General features: G+C 42.4%; 1 non-coding gene across 1 annotated transcript; it reads left to right on the top strand.

Moving 5' to 3' along the window:
- Nucleotides 1–3,919: 3,919 nt before the first annotated feature.
- Nucleotides 3,920–4,023, top strand: LOC112719252 (small nucleolar RNA R71). Its single transcript, XR_003161561.1, has one exon. It is a non-coding gene; the product is annotated as a small nucleolar RNA R71 (small nucleolar RNA).
- The last annotated feature ends 549 nt before the right edge of the window (nt 4,024–4,572 follow it).

Here is a 4,572-nt window from a genome sequence, read left to right as displayed (position 1 = left end):
CCATTTGGAGACATAGTCTACTGCCACAAGAATGTAATTATTTGAGTATGAGGTGGGAAAGGGTCCCATGAAATCTATCCCCCATACATCAAACAATTCAAGTTCCAGAATGAATTGTTGTGGCATTTCATTTCTTCTTGGCATGTTCCCCGCTTTCTGGCATTCATGGCAGTGCTTCACTAGTTCCTTTGCATCTTTGAAGATAGTGGGCCAATAAAAACCACACTGCAACACCTTAGCTGCTGTTCTTTCTCCTGCAAAATGTCCTCCATAAGTGGAGCCATGGCAGTCCCATAAGACTTCCCTTCCTTCTTCCTCTGATATGCATCTTCTGAGTATGCCATCCAAACATTTTTTGAACAAGTATGGTTCGTCCCAGATGAAGTATTTGGCATCATTTACCAATTTCTTCCTTTGATGCTTGTTAAATTCCAACGGCAAACTCCCAGTGGCCTTGAAGTTTGCTATGTCTGCAAACCAGGGTGCTTTGTGAATTACCATGAGTTGTTCATCAGGAAAGCACTCATTTATATGTGTGCTTTGTGTGCTTCCTTCTTCACATGGTATCCTTGATAAATGGTCTGCCACCTTGTTCTCTACACCCTTCTTGTCTTTGATTTCAATGTCAAATTCCTGCAACAAAAGAACCCATCTAATAAGTCTCGGTTTGGATTCTTGTTTAGCAAGTAAGTATTTTAAAGCTGAATGATCAGTGAAGACAATGACTTTAGATCCAATGAGATAGGATCTAAATTTGTCAAATGCAAATACTATTGCCAAAAGTTCTTTTTCAGTGGTTGTGTAATTCCTTTGGTTATCATTCAAGACTTTACTGGCATAATAAATCACATGTACCAAATTGTCTTTCCTTTGTCCTAACACTGCCCCAACAGCAAGGTCTGATGCATCACACATCAGTTCAAAAGGTAAGTTTCAATCAGGTGGGGCAATGATAGGTGCAGAGGAAAGTTTTTGCTTCAAAAGTTCATAGGCTAGCATGCAATTTTTATCAAATACAAAGGGTGTATCAGAGACAAGCAAGTTACTCAAAGGTTTGGCTATTTTAGAAAAGTCTCTAATAAACCTTCTGTAAAAGCCAGCGTGTCCCAAAAAACTCCTAACTGCCTTGACATTACTTGGTGGAGGTAGTTTTTCAATGAGTTCCACCTTAGCTCTGTCCACCTCAATGCCTCTATTAGAGATTTTGTGGCCAAGAACTATTCCTTCTGTGACCATGAAATGACACTTTTCCCAGTTTAATACTAGGTTGGTCTCTTGGCATCTCTTAAGCACCAAGGCAAGGTGGTGTAGGCAGCTAGGAAAAGAATCTCCAAACACAGAAAAATCATCCATGAAAACCTCAATAAATTTTTCAATCATGTCCGAAAAGATGGACAGCATGCATCTTTGGAAAGTGGCAGGTGCATTGCACAATCCAAAGGGCATGCGTCTATAAGCAAAAACTCCATATGGACAAACAAATGATGTTTTCTCTTGATCTCTTGGATCAACTACTATCTGATTATAGCCTGAGTATCCATCCAGAAAGCAATAGTAAGCATGTCCTGCAAGCCTTTCAAGCATCTGATCCATGAATGGGAGTGGGAAATGATCTTTTCTGGTGGCTTCATTGAGCTTCCTGTAGTCTATGCACATCCTCCACCCAGTGACAGTTCTTGTGGGTATGAGTTCGTTCCTCTCATTTGGCACCACAGTTATGCCACCTTTCTTGGGAACTACATGGATGGGACTAACCCATGGGCTATCAGAAATGGGGTAGATTACCCCTGCCTGCCATAACTTCATGACCTCCTTTTGTACCACTTCTTTCATGACGGGATTCAATCTTCTCTGAGCTTGAATGGAGGGTCTAGCATCCTCTTCTAACAAGATTTTATGCATGCATATGGATGAACTTATCCCCTTCAAATCAGCTAGGGTCCATCCAATGGCATCTTGATGAATTTGTAGCACCTTGATCAATTCTTCTTCCTGTTCTTGGCTCAGGGCAGAGCTAATGATAACAGGATGGCTCTCATCACTACCCAAGTATGCATACTTGAGATTAGGGGGCAATGCTTTGAGCTCAGGTTTTGGTGCTTCCTTCTCTTCTTTCACTCTCTCTGGCATGCTTGGCATGGTTGTTTCAGCAGCCTTGATGTCACTAACTTCAATATCCTTGGTGAACTCCTCCTCTGCCACTTCCTTTGTTGTTTCCTCAAAGGTTTCTTGTACTGCAATGTCCACTACATCCACCCTCATGCATTCCTTTAGTGATTCTGATGGATAGCTCATTGCCTTGAATACGTTAAACACCAATTGCTCATCATGTAGTCTAAGAGTGAGTTCACCCTTTTGGACATCTATGATGGCTCCAGCAGTAGCCAGGAAGGGTCTTCCCAGGATTATCGAAGCTTTGGCTTCTTCCTCCATATCTAACACCACAAAATCGGCAGGAAATATAAAATCTCCCACTTTCACCAACAAATCCTCAACTATCCCATGAGGGAATTTAAAAGTTCGATCTGCCAATTGGAGGGCCATTCTTGTTGGTTTGGCTTCCTCGATCTTCATTCTTCTCATCATTGTTAGAGACATCAAATTGATACTGGCCCCTAAGTCACACAAGGCCTTCTCCACCATGACTTCTCCTATGATGCAGGGGATTTGGAAACTGCCTGGATCCTTCAATTTCGGAGGCAATTTGTGTTGAATGATGGCACTGCATTCTTCAGTCAACAACACAGTTTCATCATTTCTCCAGCTTCTCTTCTTGGTCATTAATTCCTTTAAGAATTTTGCATAGAGTGGCATTTGCTCTATTGCCTCAGCAAATGGAATGTTGATTTGAAGCTTCTTGAAAATCTCCAAGAATCTGGAGAATTGGCCATCCTTTTCACTTTTCATCAAACGTTGAGGATATGGTGCTTTGGGTGTATAAGGCTTCAGGACCTCTTTTTCTTTTTCTTTTGTTGCAGACGGTGTAAAAGATTGTCCCTGTTCCTTGTCTCTCACATTTTCCTTTGCTTCATCCTCTGTGGTTTCCTTTGAGATCTCCTTTAGCTTCTTTCCACTTCTGAGGGTTATGGCCTTACATTCTTCCCTTGCAATAGCCTTGGCAGCATGAGAAACGCTTGGCCCAGGGGTTTGCTTAGACAAATACCCAATTTGATTTTCTAGCTTCTGGATGGCAGCTCCTTGGTTTTGCAAGTTAGAATTTACTTCTTCCTTAAAGGCTTTCAATTCGGTTATGTCTTGACCCATGGTTGCAAGCATTCCTTCTATCCTGTTTAATTGATCTTGAAATTGTTGGTTCGGATTAGGTTGGGCAGGTTGATTATTTTGGCCATGATATGGTGGTTGGGAGTAAGTGTTTTGTGTGGCTTGGTATGATCTTTGGTTGGAGTTTTGGTATGTGGAATTGTTATGTTGGTTGGGGTTGTAAGGTTTGTGGTTTTGTGGTTGGGGTTGCTGGTTTCCCCACCCAAAGTTTGGGTGGTTTTTCCAGCCTGGGTTGTAAGTGTTGGAATGTGGATCATATGGTTGCCTTTGTTGATTACCCACATAGTTGGCCTCTTCCCAATCACCTCCTTCAGTGCTTACTTCCTCTTGATCTTGTGTGTGTATTGCAGCCACTTGATTTGTTTCTAATTTCCTGGTGAGCTCTGCTAGTTGCTTGGCAAACACCTTGTTTTGGGCTAGAATTGTATCAACATGGTTCAGCTCCATGACTCCCTTAGTGTTGTGTCTCTCTGAAGCATAGTAGTACTCATTCTCAGCCACTGTCTCAATCACTTCAATGGCTTCTTCCACAGTCTTTTTCCTGTTCAATGAACCTCCTGATGAATGGTCTACAGCCTTCCTTGATTCATAAGAAAGTCCATCATAGAAAATATGCAATTGCACCCAGTCATGGAACATGTCTGGTGGGCATTTCCTTGTCAAATCCTTGAACCTCTCCCATGCCTCGTAGAGAGTTTCACCATCTTGTTGTCTAAAAGTCTGAACCTCAGATCGAAGCCTATTGACCTTTTGTGGGGGGTAGAAACGTGCCAGAAACTTGCTTTCCACCTCATCCCAGGTTGTTAGGCTCCCCCTTGGGAATGATTCCAGCCACTTAGCTGCCTTGTCCCTAAGTGAAAATGGGAACAAGAGCAGTTTATAGGCATCTTCCTGGACTCCATTGGACTTCACAGTGTCGCAAATTCTCAGGAATTTTGTGAGATGTTGGTTTGGATCTTCATTAGCACTCCCACCAAATGAACAATGATTCTCCACCAGTGATATTAGCTGTGGTTTGAGTTCAAAATTGTTGGCCTGAATGGGTGGTTTCTGAATGCTGCCACCACAATTCCCAGAGGTTGGGTTTATGTATGAACCAAGAACCCTCCTCTCGGGAATGGCATTGTTTCCATCAGCTCTCTCATGGTTGTGAACTTCTCTATCCATGTTGAGATCTAGAGCTTCCTCAAAATTGTCCTCAGATTCTCCTTCAGATTCTTCTTCTCCCAGTACTCTCTTCCCTCTTGCTTCCCTTCTAAGTTTATGAAGGGTCCTCTCTGGTTCGGTATA

Source organism: Arachis hypogaea, chromosome 10, assembly GCF_003086295.3.
Source record: "Arachis hypogaea cultivar Tifrunner chromosome 10, arahy.Tifrunner.gnm2.J5K5, whole genome shotgun sequence".
NCBI lineage: Eukaryota > Viridiplantae > Streptophyta > Magnoliopsida > Fabales > Fabaceae > Arachis > Arachis hypogaea.
This window is presented reverse-complemented; position numbering and strand designations above follow the sequence as displayed.